Source organism: Triticum aestivum, chromosome 2B, assembly GCF_018294505.1.
Source record: "Triticum aestivum cultivar Chinese Spring chromosome 2B, IWGSC CS RefSeq v2.1, whole genome shotgun sequence".
NCBI lineage: Eukaryota > Viridiplantae > Streptophyta > Magnoliopsida > Poales > Poaceae > Triticum > Triticum aestivum.
The window spans coordinates 11,553,203-11,569,692 of NC_057798.1; the positions used below are offsets into that span (position 1 = coordinate 11,553,203).

General features: G+C 48.5%; 1 pseudogene; it reads left to right on the forward strand.

The window, feature by feature from the left end:
• Positions 1-164: 164 nt before the first annotated feature.
• On the forward strand, positions 165-14,781 carry LOC123038733 (uncharacterized; annotated as a pseudogene).
• Positions 14,782-16,490: the final 1,709 nt, after the last annotated feature.

Sequence of the window (16,490 nt, forward strand, 5' to 3'; positions counted from 1 at the left end):
CTACCACGTAGTTGCTAGCTACTAGCATGGTTTCACTCCTAAGAATCTTTCAATGGGTGTCTATGGTTCGTCGATCCTTCTTTTATGGTTTACAACGGATGGGCGCACACCATTGAACGTGAAAAAAGTGTAACAGCTCCCGGCTGCCTGAGACACGCGGTAGGATGGCGTGCGACACGCGGTGGCGGGTGGCGTACGCGGCCGACCTGGTGCACCGCACCGCCACGTTCCACGACGGCGAAATCTTTCTCCGCTGCGACATTCATCGGCTCGTCCTCCTCGACTCGCGGGGGTGCACGGTAGATGCACGCTACTGTGAGCACCGATCGCACACACACACACACGCGCGAGAGAGAGAGCTCAGGGACAGGAGTTTGCGTTGCGAACACTTGCAACTTTTCTGTATTCCATCTTCTCCTCTTATTCGGTTACAGAAAGGAAACGAGGCCACTAACAGCCTGAGAAAACAGCCTCGCCGAGCCACAACGATCGCGCCATCCCACGATCCAGCTCGTGCGGGGTGTGGACTACTTCAAAGGAAAAAAAAACTTCCTAACAAACTTATCTACTCAGCTATCTAAGCAACGTTTATTTTCCTGCTAAGACTAAACTGACGATCACACAAGGTTTAAGTCCACAATCACTCCCTAAGCCTTGTGTGCCTCGTTGAGTTCCACCATCCCGATCTTCATGCGCTCCTCCTGAAGCTTGACTCGCCCGAGTGCTTTAGTGAGCACATCGGCAAGTTGATCTCCGGACCGAACGAACTCGATCTGAATCTTCCTATTCTCCACGCACTCCTAGATAAAATGATACCTGATCTCAATGTGTTTGCTCCGGTCGTGGTAAACAGGATTCTTACTTAGTGAGATGGCCGACTTGTTGTCGACGTTGAGCACCGCCGCCTTCAGTTCTTCGTCTTTTATTTCTCCCAGCAGCCGTGCGAGCCATATACCTTGGCATGCCGCCGTGGTGGCGGCCATGTACTCCGACTCGCATGAGGAGAGGGCCACAACCCTCTGCTTCTGTGATTGCCAGCTGACCAGGTTGCTGCCAAGGAAGAAGGCGACGCCGGTGGTGCTCCTGCGGTTGTCCACATCGCCGCCCAGATCGCTGTCGCTGTAGCCGATCAGGGGCGCATCGTGGTCACCGCGCGTGTACCACACTCCCCAGTGCAGAGTCCCGGCTACGTAGCGCAGAACATGCTTTACTGCCGCCATGTGCTCCGTCGTGGGCTCCTGCATGAACCGCGAGACGTACCCGACGGAGAAGGCAAGATCCGGCCTGGTGTGGACGAGGTAGCGGAGCATGCCCACGATGCTCCTGTGTTCGGTGACGTCCACAGGCTGTGCCGAGCTCACCCTGCTCAGCTTGAGGCGCGGCTCCATGGGCGTGTGACTGGGGTTGCAACCCGTCATGTCCGCCTTGTCGAGGATCTTGGCAGCGTACGCGGCCTGACCAAGATCAATGCCGCCGTTGTGCTGCCTCACCTCGATCCCAAGATAGTAATGGAGCCGTCCCAGGTCGCTCATGTCGAAGAGTGCTTGCATCTCCTTCTTGAAGCCATCGATTTCTCCCTCGTCCGAGCCGGTGATGATCAGATCATCAACGTAGACGCCGACGACCAGGCGCGAAGATGTAGTGCCCCTGGCGTACACGGCGTGCTCGGACGGGCACCTGCTGAACCCAAGCGAGCCCAGACTCGCATCCAGCTTGGCGTTCCATGCCCGCGGGGCTTGTTTCAACCCGTACAGGGCTTTCCTGAGCTTGAGCACCTTCGATTCCTCGCCGGCGGCCGTGAACCCCGGCGGCTGCACCACGTAGACCTCCTCCTCTAGCTTCCCGTTGAGGAAGGCGGACTTGACGTCCATGTGGTGCACTATCCAGCTCGCGCGCGCGGCCAGAGCGAGCAGGAGGCGAACGGACTCGAGCCTGGCCACAGGCGCGAATACTTCATCGTAGTCGATGCCGTGCTTCTGGACGTACCCTTTCGCCACCAATCTCGCCTTGTACTTCACCACCCTGCCATGGGCATCTTTCTTGGTTTTGAATACCCACTTGAGGCCGATCGGGCGGTGCCAGCAGGCAGGTCCACGAGCTCCTAGGTCTGGTTTGCCTCGATGGAGTTCATCTCCTCCATCATCGCGTGCTGCCAGCACGTTTCGCTTGCTGCTTCCTCAAAGGAACCGGGCTCCTCGCCCAGCGCGAGATGCAGCTCGTCGATGAGCTCGTCGTCGTCGATCTCGCCGTCAGCATCGTCGGGCTCCTCTAGCCCTGGAGGAGGCGCGTTTTGAGCTGCCTTCTCTGGCGTGTCCATGTAGCGTTGGTTGGGGAGGAAGATGCCGTCCTTGCCGCATGTCGTCATCGGGTGCACCGGCGCGAGGTTGCCGGTCGTGCGCGCGCGAGCCGGGGAAACCGAAGGGACATGAGTGGGTCCCCTTGTTTCGACGGTTGAGGCCGCCGCTGGGGTGTCGTCGCCGCGCGTTGGTGCTGTTGTCGTGGATGGCGTCCTTGTCGGGGACGCCGTCTGCGCTGGTGACTGCGCGGTACCAGGCGATGTGGAAGAGCATGCCGCAGGTGGCGGCCCTCCGGGGGTATGGACACGGGCTCTATTATGAAGCTCATACCTGCCTGGTCCGTGTCGTTCTTCTCCCAATCCCATGCTCGCCTCTCGTCGAAGACGACATCACGAGAGACATGGATGCGCTTGTTCGCCGGGTCGTAGAGCCAGTACGCCTTGCTCCCCGGTTCGTACCCGAACATGACCGTAGCCTTGCTTCTGTCCTCGAGCTTGGTGACGTGGGGGCGCGTGTCCTTGACGGGCGCCAGACTCCCAAACACGCGCAGAAAGTCGACGGCCGGCTTTCTGCCATGCCAGGCTTTGAACGGCGTCTTGCCCGGCACGCTCCTGGTGTACGCCCTGTTGAGCACGAAGACGGCCGTGGACACGGCCTCGCCCCAGTACTGTGGCGGGACTCCCATCGCCTTGAGCATGCACCGGGCTGTCCCGACGACAGTTTGGTTGCGCCTCTCCACCGCGCCATTCTGTTGGGGAGAGTATGGCACGGTGAGGTGCCTTTGGACTCCAAGGTGGGCGAGATGTGCGCTGAACTCGCCGGAGTTGAACTCCCCTCCGCGGTCCAAGCGGAAAGTACGCAGCTTCCGCCCTGTCTCGCGCTCTGCGTGTGCCTGGAACCGATGGATCGCCTCAGCTGCCTCGTCCTTGCTCCGGAGCAGGTACAGCCACATGAACCTGCTGTGATCATCCACAAGCAACAAAAAATATCGCTTGCCTCCCGGAGTGGACGGCGAGATAGGCCCGCAAAGATCACCGTGCACCAGCTCGAGCGGCTCAGTGGCGCGGTAGTTAGCCTGCTGAGGAAAAGGCGCTCTCCACTGCTTGCCCACAAGGCAGGCATCGCAAACCTGCTCGGAGTGGTGGAAGAGAGGCATGCCCTTGACCATGCTCTGACGCGCCAGCCTCTCGAGCCCGTCGAAGTGCTAGTGACCGAAACGTGCATGCCAGTGCCACGCCTCGTCGTCGGAGTGCACAGCGAGGCAGACGGGGTTGGCGAGTTGGAGGCGGGTAATGTAGAGCCTGTTGCGGGATCGCGGCACTCTGGCTAGGATGTGGTGCTGGCGATCACGCACCGTCATGACACCGGCTTCGACGTGCGTGGGGCAGCCGTTCTCGTCGAGCTGCCCGATGGAGACAATGTTGCTCTTGAGCTGAGGGATCCAGTACACATTGGAGAGAGCACGGTGCCCTTCATCGGCTGCGGCAAACAGGACAGTGCCCCGCCCTTGAATGGGCACGAGCGAGCCGTCTCCAAACCTGACCGAGCCGCGAATGCCCTTGTCCAGCTCGGCGAACGCCGTCTCGTCGCCGGTCATGTGGTGCGACGCGCCAGTGTCGAGGTACCAGGCTGCATCATGATCTCCGGGAGCGCGGCGAAGCTCCACGCGTGCGCGTGATTCGTTCAGGAAAACGACCTCCTCGCTTGCTGAAGCACACGGCACGACAACTGTCGTTGTCAAGGAGGCCTCCTCGATCATCAGCAGGCCCAGATCGTCGTCCTCGCCTGCTTGGCCTTGTGCAAGGAGGGCCTGTTCCTCCTCGCGTTTCTTCTTGCGGCAGTCACGAACCCAGTGGCCCGCGTTTCTGCACTAGTGACATTTGTCACGATCCGCGTCACCGCCGTTGTTCTTTCCGCCACCGGCGTCAGTGCCGGCTGGAGACTTGCCTTTTCCGCCGCGTCCACCACCGCGGCCACGCCCTCGCCCGCGCGCCTATGCGCCTGACGAGTTGCTGCTGCTGCCGTTGTTCGCCGTACGTTTCTCGTACGTGCGCCAGTCCTCCAGGGTCACCAGAAGGCGACCGGCGTCCTCGCCTCCGCCGTCCTGGTCCAGGCGCTCCTCCGCCACCTTGAGTCGTCCGGTGAGCTCCTCCACCGACAGGGTGTCGAGGTCGACCATCGTCTCGATGGAGAGCGCCACCTGAGCGTACTTGCGGGGCACAACACGAAGGAACTTACGTACCACTCGCGCATCCCCGACGGGATCACCATGGATGGAGAGGTTGTTGACGAGCCCGGTGAGCCTCATCGCAAAGTCGTCGACGTTCTCGCCGGGCTTGAAACGGATGTCCTTGAACTCCCGACGGAGGCCCTGGGCCTTGGCCTCGCGCACAGCGGCAGATCCCATCCGCATGGTCTTGACGGCGTCCCAGGCCTGCTTCGTCGTCTCCTTCGTGGAGAGGACCGCGAGCATCTCCTCTGGAACTGCCCGGAGAACGGCCTCCAGGGCAGTACGTCGTCGTGGTAGTCGGCGGTTCCCGTGGTGACGGCGTCCCACAGCCCACGCGTCTGCAGGATGGCCTTCATCAGGAGAGACCAGCTGCCGTAGTTGCTCCGGGTCAGTGTTGGGAACACCGTTGGGAGGGCCACCTCGCATCTCTGCGCCACCGGCGCGGCGATCTCGCGCCCGCGGATGGTGCGGCTATGCCTAGCTCTCGGAGACCGCGACAGTGTGCGCCCGCGCGTCGGCGACGGAATCCGGGACCCATCGCCGGAGCCCTTCTGTGACTCATCACCGGAGCCCTTCCAGGGCCCCTTGCTTCCCGCCATGATCGTCGGATCGTACTAGCGGCTCTGATGCCAATTGAGAGCACCGATCGCACACACACACACACACACACACACGCACAAGAGAGAGAGAGAGAGCTCAGGGACAGGAGTTTGCGTTGCGAACACTTGCAACTTTTCTGTATTCCATCTTCTCCTCTTATTCGGTTACAGAAAGGAAACGACACTACAAGAAATATGCTCATTCATGACCTTCTCGTAGTGACCGTGGGTGAATTAGTCATAAATCTATGACCATTTGAGACAAATTGGTCAAAAGCTGTTCGGGGGGGGCTCCAAACGCTGAACAATAACGACCATTTTGGTCAGAAAGGTCGTAATTTCCTTATACGAAATGGTCATAAAGCAGACAGTAGTAGTCCGCTGCCTTATTTCTAGCTGATCACGACCAATATAGATGGTCATAGCCTTGTAAATTGTGGTGGGCTGCTACGACTAGGCGCCACGTCATCAGTTTTGCCTATGTGTCATGTCCATGTGTCAATTTTTGCCCTAGGTTGTGAAGCAACCTATATTTCTGTCATTCCCAAAATTCCCAAAAAAATCTCATAAATTCTTTGGGTCATTTCTTCATCAAATATGTGAAAAACCTTCCTTGCCTAGTTCAAAAATAATTCGACAATATTCATTTTCCTATTCTATTCAGAACAACACTTTGTGAAGGAACTACAATTTATATATTCTTGATTGCCCTCAAAAATTTTGGGCACTATTTCCTATCCAAAGCATTGCCTCATGACAAAATTCAGCTTCATTTGCCCAGTAAATCTTCCTTGGCAAATTTCCAAAGTTTTTGTTCACCTAGAACCTTTGTGAAACAAGTACTAGCTATGCATATCCTAATGAGTTGAATTTTTGCCACATATTCTTTATGCCTATGTAACTTACCTACACCAAATTTGAGCTCAGTTCATTTAGCCAATTTCTCTCACTAATTTTCCAAATTTTCTGTCCAGAGAAGAGCATTGTGAAGGAAGTGCTATTTATCAATTCTCGGTTGCCCTCAAAATTTTTGGGCCCTCTTTCCTATCCAAATCATTGCCTCGTGACAAAATTCACCTCCATTTGCCCAGTAAATCTTCCTCGGCAAAGTTCCAAAGTTTTTGTCCACCTAGAACCTTTGTGAAAGAAGTTCTAGCTATGCATATCCTAATGAGTTGAATTTTTTCCACATATTCTATATGCCTATGTAACTTATCTACACCAAACATGAGCTCAATTCATTTAGCCAATTTCTCTCACTAATTTTCCGAAGTTTATGTCCAGAGAAGAGCCTTGTGAAGGAAATACCACTTTGGCATGTCCAAGTGGTATCCATTTTCTACAGTGCTTTCCTATGCCCAAGTAACCATCCTCCACCAAATTTCAGCTCAATCCATTCATTATTTTGAGCCCAGCTTTAACATTCGTATTTATGTCCAGTGGGTACTTTGCAAAGCAAGTACCACCTAGGGTCCTCCTTTTGAGTTGAAAATTTGTGAAGACAGTGTTCTTAGTAACTGACCTTCCTTAGCAAAAACTCACGCCCATTAGCTATGTGCATTTCCTGTACCACTAATCAAACACTTGGCTTCTAATTCATGTTTGAGCATAGATCTGTCTCCTCGTGAGAATATTATGTTGTAATTTTATTCTTAGGACCTACCTAGGGAGTGCCCAACCCACTAGACATGCCTAGGCTGCCCAGAATGCATGGCAACGCCACGGTCACGAGGTGACCACGCGGCGGGCATGCGAGTTTACGCGCTCTGGAGTTGGGGCCCTTGGCCACCGTCCAAACCTCGATGTATCGCCACCAAACCATGTATTTCTGATTAATTAGGTACTTGTGTAACTAGAAATGATTTTTGGAAAAAATAAATAGCAAACTATAAGGCAACTGCAGTTCAAATTTGACCCGCTTCCAACTGAATCGGCGGAAATTTATCTTTTTCACGAGAGGTGGATCAAAACTTTTGACACCCAACCATTTTGTCAATTGTGCATTAAATATGTCCTAGTATTTTATAAAATTGATTTGGTCCAATTTTGCAACAAATATATGGGAGGTTCTTCACAAAAAGAATTCATTTTGGGCACTCAAAAAATGGAAAATGAAATTTTCGTCCAAATAAAATGAAAACCTCCTTAGGCAACATTGTTTGCCATTCCAAGATGCACCCTTATGCATCATATAAGATCATTTGAACAAACTATGTCATGAATGTGGCCATAAGATTGAGCATTTGGGTTGAAAGCCATGCATCTTCACACTTGATAGCTCGTTTCTGAAAACACTTTTTTAAAACAATTGCCATATTACAAGTTTATAATTTTTTGCTGGTAACTTGGTCACATATAATGATACAATGCGAATGTTTTCCAATTTTTTGAATTTTTTAAATTTTTTATGCCCGTTTCAAAATGCGGTCAAAACGGCGGGAATGGCCGTTCCTAGCTAGTGGTTGAATCTTGGAATTTTTTTTGGTGTTTCTATGATAAAATAGATACTTATGTACCTAGAAATTATTTTTGGAAAAAATAAAGAGCAAACTACAAGGTAGCTATAGTTCAAATTTGACCCGCTTCCAACTGAATCGACGGAGATTTGTCTTTTTCACGAGAGGTGGATCAAAACTTTTTACACCCAACCATTTGGTCAATTGTGCATTAAATATGGCCTAGTAGTTTAGAAAAATTATTTGGTCCAATTTTGCAACAATTATTTCGTAGGTTGTTCACAAAAAAATCTCCTTTCGGGCACTCAAAAAATGGAAAATGGTTTTTTCGTCCAAAGAAAATGAAAACTTCCTTAGGCAATATTGTTTTCCATTCCAATATGCATCCCTGTGCACAATATGAGATCATTTAAACAAACTATGCCATGAATGCGGCCATAAGATTGATCATTTGGCTTGAAAGCCATTGATCTCCACACGTGATAGCTCGTTTCTGAGAACACTTTTTTAAAATATTTGTCGTATTACAAGTTTATTATTTTTCCTGGGAACTTGGCCACATATAATGACACAATGCGAAGGTTTCCCATTTTTTTGATTTTTTTTGAATTTTTTATGCCCGTTTCAAAATGCGGTCAAAACGGATGGAATGACCGTTCCTAGCTAGTGGTTGAATCTTGGAATTTTTTGGTGTTTCTCTGATTAAATAGATACTTGTGTACCTAGAAATGATTTTTGGAAAAAATAAATACCAAACTACAAGGCAGCTACAGTTCAAATTTGACCCGCTTCCAACTGAATCGACGGAAATTTGTCTTTTTCACGAGAGATGGATCAAAACTTTTTACACCCAACCATTTGGTCAATTGTGCATTAAATATGGCCTAGTATTTTAGAAAAATGATTTGGTCCAATTTTGCAACAATTATTTGGTAGGTTCTTCACAAAAAACCCTCCTTTTGGGCACTCGAAAAATGGAAAATGGTTTTTCACAATGTTTTTTTGTGCAAAGAAATAAAACCCCCATCCCAATATACACACATGTGCACAATATTGGATCATTTTCACAAAATATGATCCAATTTTTCATCAAAGATTTCATATGTTTTAAAAAAATTATTTTTACACTCAGAAAATGAACTTAAATTCTCATTGGTGGAAAGGTGTGTGCCACGGATCGATGACGTGGCACACATCCATCCATCCATCCACATCCACATCCGGCAGCCCCGCACACCACTCCTCGTACCCTCCTCTCTCTCCCCCGTGGGCCGCACACCCTCTCTCGTGGAGCAAACCTTCGATCCAGACTCCTCCCCTCGCCGCCACCCACCTCTCCCCCGCCGCCACCCACCTCCACCACCCCCTCCCCTCCTCCTCGTCGAGCCTCGGTCTGGCCAGATCCATCCAATCCACACACGGATCTGGCCTAACCATCCCGCGGCTGCGGCGGCAGGTCACCAGGACGGCGGTTGGAACAGACCTCGACGACGGCGGGTACCAAGAGTCATTGTTGCACCAACCGCGCACGTCACAACGGAGGACGGGGCTTGACGGATCACCACCTCACCGATGTGGTCACTGCCGCCTCTGCCAGAGCAGCAAATGTTGTGCTTGTTGCTGGACCAGCGGGTGCTGGGTGAGCCGCATCGCATGACTGGGTCAACTCCAATGGCCCTGGTGCTGCCGGCGATGAGGCGTCGGACGATCGGCCCGTGTGGCGGGCGGCGGTGCTCGCACTGGCAAAGGAGATGCGTGCGTTCACGCGCAAGCCCCCCCCCCAGGAATCCTGTGTACACGGCCAAGATGACCACGCCGCTCGCAGCCCCGTCCGGGCCATCCTCATTACCGTCCTCGCCTTAGAGTTCAGCATCGGTCAGTCTCTTTCTTTTCTTTCTGAGAACTATCGATCGATGAAGGTGTTTGTGCCTGCTCAAATTAATGTCTGAATGTGCCAAATCTGCTGCTATGTATAGGAACTAAAACCTGCTGCTCTGAAGGTGCCAGCATCAGTGAGGGAATTTATCAATGGTGGGTTCAGTACAATATCTGCTACTATGTTATTTGCAGCCAGAGAAGATATATGTTCATGCCATTTTCTTAACTGTGTCACCCGTTTTGAAACAAACAAATTATAGGCATGCATGAGTAGTGCACCGACGCATGTTAGTGTATCTTACCAGAGATGGACAAAGTCTTTTTGCGTAATTATGCCTGAACATGATGATCGTGTGGGTGCAAATAAATGGAAGTCAAAATGCTTTTGGCTGTGACTTACTATTCCTTAGCCTATATGCATGTCTTAGTTAAACTTGAAAATAATTGTTTTCTCCTATGATGTTATGTGATTCAGTAATAAATTAGTTGACTCGAATATTTCTTGTTTTGATCAGTCTTGTTAAAAATATGACCTTCATTGAATACTCTACTCTTTATATGTCGCTCAAGGATTCCCCGTCGTAGCTTTTGTTCTTGTTTTTGTTCAATATACATTTATATGTTAGTCTAGTTATTAGATTGATTTTAGAATGTTCATCCAACTTTTGTTGATCTAAGAAACATCTTGCATGCTATAGAAGTCATATTAGCTAAACTTGGCTTGTAGTTGTCTCTATGAAAGTGGTTGTATTTTGATTTTATCTATTGGTTTGCTGCAGTGGAATGCTCATCACCTCGTAGGGAAGATCTGAACCAAGTGAATGCAAGGATGTTTTGGCAATGTCTAGCTCAATCTCACCTTCGAGAAAATGTAATATTTTTCCTTCGGAGTTAGTCTACACTATCCAGGTTGTATGCTACTACTAAGATCCCATCAAGGTAATGCTCTTCCCCCACATCTTAATCTGCAAGAAAAGTATAAACAAGATTCAAGTGAGCGGTCTTCATGGGGTTGCTTGTTCATATGATTTGTTCATGTGCTTCATTTTGTAATTCCAGTCAAGTAAAGGCTAAAGAAACATGCTATCCGCAAACTGAAGTTTTGCAACCATGTTAATATTTAATTGCCAAGACTCTTCTGGGAGGATTAAGTTTATCTCTGTAACTAGCTGTTAGCATTTTCCTGTTCAACAATAAAGGTTGACTCACTACAGGAAATGGTTCTGATTGTTACTCCTTCGATTCAAACTCGTGAATTAAGTTAAAGTCTACATATGAGGTTTTGTTTCAGCCATGCATACTTTGTGTGAATGTGTTATTTGTGTTGAGGTCAACTTATAGTTTGCAATGATCAATGTGGTTTGGTGGTATATGAGCTGTGTTGTGTTGCGGTGCTCATGTCGGTGCTGTTTATTTTACTGTGTTAAAGATATATGATTCACATCTCTTCATGTTGGAAGTTATTAATGTGAGTTTTTTTTGCACAAAGTGTTGAGCTAACACAAGAATAATCTTGCAATTCCTGAAATTTCTATGGGAGCATGTCTTAGCCTTGTGTTAATTGCTGAATGTAAAACCTCCATTTATATTTTGTTTGCTCATATTTTGTGTGCTTTCTTATGTTTGATTGTTCCAATTACCAGGATGATCTGAAGCACTAAGAAGAAGTGAATGGCAGAAGAAGCTTTGTTTCTCATTGATGTTATGTGTGATCAACTAAAATTTGCCCATCTCGTCCAATCTTTGTAGAACTATGTTGTGTGCGCCTGTGCACTTGTTGGGTCTTTTTGCTGTGCACTTGTGCACTTGTTGGACCTTGGACCTTGATATGTACAGGAGTTAATGGATGATGTATTGTTTTTCATGTGATGTGTTACTGAAATGAAATATACAATTTATCTGCAATATTGTATTCGTTTGTACTTGTTTTCATACGTGAGATATGCATGCTTATGAAAAAAATGCATCAGCCCAAATAATCAGACCATTTCAATAAAAAAATAGGTATTGGGCCATGCCCATGTGGGCTAGATTGGTGGACTGGGCTATGAAATTTATGATGATTCCATTTGGTCACTAACAATGCCACGTCAGCTCAGCCACGTTAGATCCTACGTGGCTCAGTCAAGTGGGTAGTGACCTTTCTGAAATTTTGGTCGTTAGTCTAGCTACGACCAAAACTCCAAAAAAGGTCAAGTTTGTTCGTTCTTGACGGCCAATTGTTGACCCTCTGAATTTGGTCAAAAAAAGGTCAATAAACGGTAAATATGACGAATCAACGACCAAAATGGGGAGTCATAATTGATTGTATTTCTTTAGTGCGAGGCCACTAACAGCCCGAGAAAACAGCCTCGCCGAGCCACAACGATTGCGCCATCCCACGATCCAGCTCGTGCGGGGTGTGGACTACTTCAAAGGAAAAAAAACTTCCTAACAAACTTATCTACTCAGCTATCTAAGCAACGTTTATTTTCCTGCTAAGACTAAACTGACGATCACACAAGGTTTAAGTCCACAGCTACGTGCACGAGGGGGAGCGGATCGATGTAGGGTGTTTTGTCTCCTTCCGTGCCACTTCGCCAGGATTGAATATCGTCTACCGGTGATCGGCTCGTCTCGCGGTGTTCCGACGAACGCTGATGAGGCGGCGGGGCGTATGGGCCGTGCAGATCAGGAGAAAGTAGCTGCGGTACACGGGGACAAGGTGGATATGGTCGTGCACGGGCCACCTCGACCGCCACCACGAGCGGACGCAGGACCAGGGGTGCTCAGGTGTAACCCCGGCCGCCATGACCTAGATCCTCGGCACGTGGGAGCGGCGAACATCGACCTCCTAGATCTTCCAAAAGCTAGGGTTTCAGCCTACGCCCGAGGTACTAACTCGCCGCTGCCGTGCTCTCACTCCGCGTTTTCAGATCTGGACGAGTGCCTGCTCCATCTCTGGGAGGCGCCGCAGAGGAGAGAAACTAGGGTTCATCCCTCTTTTTCCTGGTGGGAGGGCAAGATTCACGGCGACGCACAATCCTTTGCTCTTGTCGCCGCTTCCCCACCTCCACCAAAACTTCCAAATCCCAGACAAGGTCATGAAGGCGGTGAGATGAGGGGGAATGGCTTCGGCGCTGGCAGGCATGGTCGCGGGGCGGGGCGTTTCAACCACGGCGGCGGCCGTGGCCGGGACAACAACGTATGGAAGCGCAAGGAGGACGTGGTGCTGTCCTCGACCACCAGGACATCTGGCTCCAGCGACACGGGCTTCGACAAGTAGAACGCCACGGTGGGAGCAGGTTGATCTGGGACGACGCGTCCAGATCACTGGTCAGCTGCTATCGACAGCGACGGCGGGGACAAGACCACACGCCGGCCTCAGGGGAAGTCGCCTGCGCCTACTGCGAGGCGAGACCCACACACCCACGCTGGTAACCCTAAATCTACCCCTGATGCGTGCTAGATCTGCAATACTGCTGGTCATTACACTGCTAGATGCCCTCAGGCCTTGTGCTAGCATTGTAAGAAGAAATGCCATTTGTCTGTGATTTGCACTGATTTACTGCCTTGGGATTGCATTCCTGCTATGTGTGGTTTCTAGTCTAAGGGGCAAGGTTTATGTTATTTTCCTGATTATAGTGTGGAGGGACAACCACAGAGAGAGAATACCAATGTGCTCATCACTATTGTAGAGGGAGTTATATCTAAGCAAGATTTGCAGGATGATATGGGGGTGTATATTGGGCAGGGTGGAGATGCTCTCCTCATCCCATAGCCCCTAACAAATATGTCATGAGGTTTCCTAATGTGGGAGAGGTTGAGCGTGCTCTTTTTGTGGAGTACATAAATCTCAAGAAGCACTAAACAGTGGTCAGGATCACTCTATGGTCTGATGACATGGATTGTGAGGGTTTACTTGAGATTGCCTTGGTCAAGATTAGTAAGATTCCTCTGAATAATAGATGTGACAAGAACGTGGCCTTTGCTGGTGGCCTTGTTGGGGTGACTCTTGAAATTGATATGTCACCAATTAAGCGTCCCTCGTCAGTCCGAGCTAAAATTGGGTGCTGTAGTATTGCTAATCTTCTTGGTTCTGCTGAGGGTTACATGGTGGGGGTGATTTTAAAAATTCCAATACGAAGTGGAAGAGGTCCTGGTGAGAAATCCAGCAAGGGAAGAAGATATTGTGCATATAAAAAATGATCAGAAAGATAACCTGACCTCTACCCCGAAAACAAAGAGACAAGATCAGGTTACTGAGTCATCTAAGAGTACTCATGCTCCTGCTGAGCATGGTACATCTGCTTTCAGGCGAGGGAAGGCTTGTCACCTACTTCCTCTTGAAAAAGAGATCGAAAAAGAGGAGGATAATGAGCTGTCAGACTCCTATGAAAGCGACGATGATAAGACTCTGTTTATTGAAAAGTTGGCCAATGAGAATTCTTCTCAAGAGGTACATGAATTGAAGTCAGATGAAAAAACAAGCTTTGATCGTGAGGAAATAGTGCCTGACATGGGTACTAATATACAGACAGTACAGGTGAATATAGTTACTTCGACAAAGAAAAAAATTCTTATGCAGAAGTAGTAACTAGTGTTTCACAGGTCTCTGAAGTTACAGGAGAGGTGGATCCAAAGCTGAAGGTATCAGATGACTACCTGCTACACTTACCATCTCATGATTGTGATGATGAAATCATCCCCACGCCGCAGTTAATCCCTGAGATTAACCTCGGGTTCGGTGTTCGATGTGGTCAGTGGGGATAGGGAGACATGATGGCAAAAGCTATGGATGTGGTCAAGAAGAAAATTTTGGAAGGTAACTCTCACAACCCTAGAAAAAATTTGTTTGCTGCTTTGGGGGATGCTGAGTTAATTAGTAGAGCTATTAAGATGGGGGTTCTCATTCCAGACGATCATTTTACTTGCATAATTATTCTGCATGAGATAGATGATGTTAGAGAAAATCTGTTAAATAAACAAAATAATATTGGTAAGGAACATGAGAAAGAGGATGACCTGGTGGTCACTAATGGGTTGGGAAAGCAAGCCAACTTAGCCTATCTTGGTTAGAACAAGATGAATATTGTGGTGAGGATTTCTGTTCTTCTAAATATGGGAGAAGAAACAAAAAAGGCAGGTCAGCTGTCAAGCTATCTAGGCCTGTGACTAGAAGCCAAAAGAAAATGACAGCAGACAATAAAGATATTGGTAACTCTGCCCTGGCCCCTGGCAGGGTTACCGGGTCCAAAAAAAAACCGTTCCAAATGAGAGGTCTCATTTGGAACTATAGAGGGGTGGGAAAGAAAGGAATGGCCACCTGCCTCTCTACTTAATAAGTGACCATTCCCTTGATTTCCCGGGTCTCCAGGAAACCATGAAGAAAAATTTCTCCCCTAAGTGTATGAGAAAACTTGATCCTTTTAATAGCTTTGAGTGGGTCTGGATCCCCTCATGTGGCAAATCTGGTGGAATTATAGCAGGAGCTAGAAGAGATATCTTGGACATAAAGACTAGCAAAAAAGGGAAGTATATGATACATCTTGATCTGATTGATAGGAGAAAGAAGACTGACTGGAGCCTACAGGTGGTGTGTGGCCCATCTCATGAAGATATGAGGGAGGAGTTCCTTCTAGAACTTGCTCAATTCTTCTCTGATATGGACAAACCTTATATAGTTGGGGGAGATTTTAACATTTTGAGGCATGGGTGAGAGAAAAATAAAAAGCTACATGGACATAAATCTATGGACATGTTCAACTCTGTTATCAATTCTTTTGCCCTGAGGGAGATTTACTGTAGTGGATGGAAGTATACTTGGACTAATAACCAGACCCATCCCACTTTGGAAAAACTAGACAGGATCTTGATGTCTAGTGACTGGGAAAACTTATTTCCATTGGTGACTGTTAGAAAGTTGGTTAGAGAACTATCTGACCATAATCCTCTGCTATTCTCCTCAGGAGACATGGGCAAGGAAGCACCTAAGCCCAGAGTTTAGGTTTGATTTGTCCTGGCTTAAGAATGAGGAATTATTGCCTTTGGTAGAGAAAATCTGGAACAAAGTTGTCAAAGCTGATGATCCTGTAGATATCCTCAACATTAAGCTGAAAAGGTTCAAAACTTTTTTTAAAGGGTGGGGCTCTCACAAATATGGCTATGGCAAGAAAAGGAAGGAGGAGCTCAGAGTAGAATTATCCACCCTTGAGGAGCTAGAGGAGGAGGGACCACTAACCCATGAGATGTATAACAGAAAAGTGGATATTAACTTTGAACTTCATGAGATTCTGGTGAATGAGGAGATTTTCTAGCTCCAGGAATCCCATGAGCGCTGGCTGCTCAAAGGGGATTTGAATACAGACTATTTTCATAAAATTGCAAATGGGCGGAGAAGGAAAAATACTATCCATGCGCTCAAATGCGGTGACATGGAGATAGAGGGTACTGACGACCTAATATCACATGCCACTGGGTTCTATAAGAATATTTTTGGCCCAGCGCAAGGCAACATTTTTCACATGGATCCTGCTTCATGGGGGGAATCGGAAAAGCTCACTCAAGATGATAATGAGGACCTGACTAGGGCTTTCCCGGAGGAGGAGGTGAACGAGGCCCTATTTGCCATGGACGCTAATAGAGCACCTGGCCCCGATAAATTGTCAAAAAACACATCATGCGGTTGTTTAGTCACTTCCATGCTAGGACGCTTGATGTGCAGCGTCTTAATTATGGAGTGATTACTCTTCTTCCTAAAGTGTCGGGAGCTGAACGCATACAGCAGTTCTGTCCAATCTATCTTCTTAGATGTCCTTATAAGTTGATCACAAAAACTATGGATCGAGGAGTGGAAAAATATGCTGGCAAGCTGATTAGCTTGTCACAAAATGCATTTGTCAAGGGGAGGAATACAATGGATGGGATCATGACGCTCCATGAGCTCCTCAATTACACCCATGTCAAGAAAAAAATAGGGGTGGTGCTTAAATTCGACTTCGAGAAAGCATATGACAAAGTAAATTGGGGGCTCTTGTTGGATTGCCACATA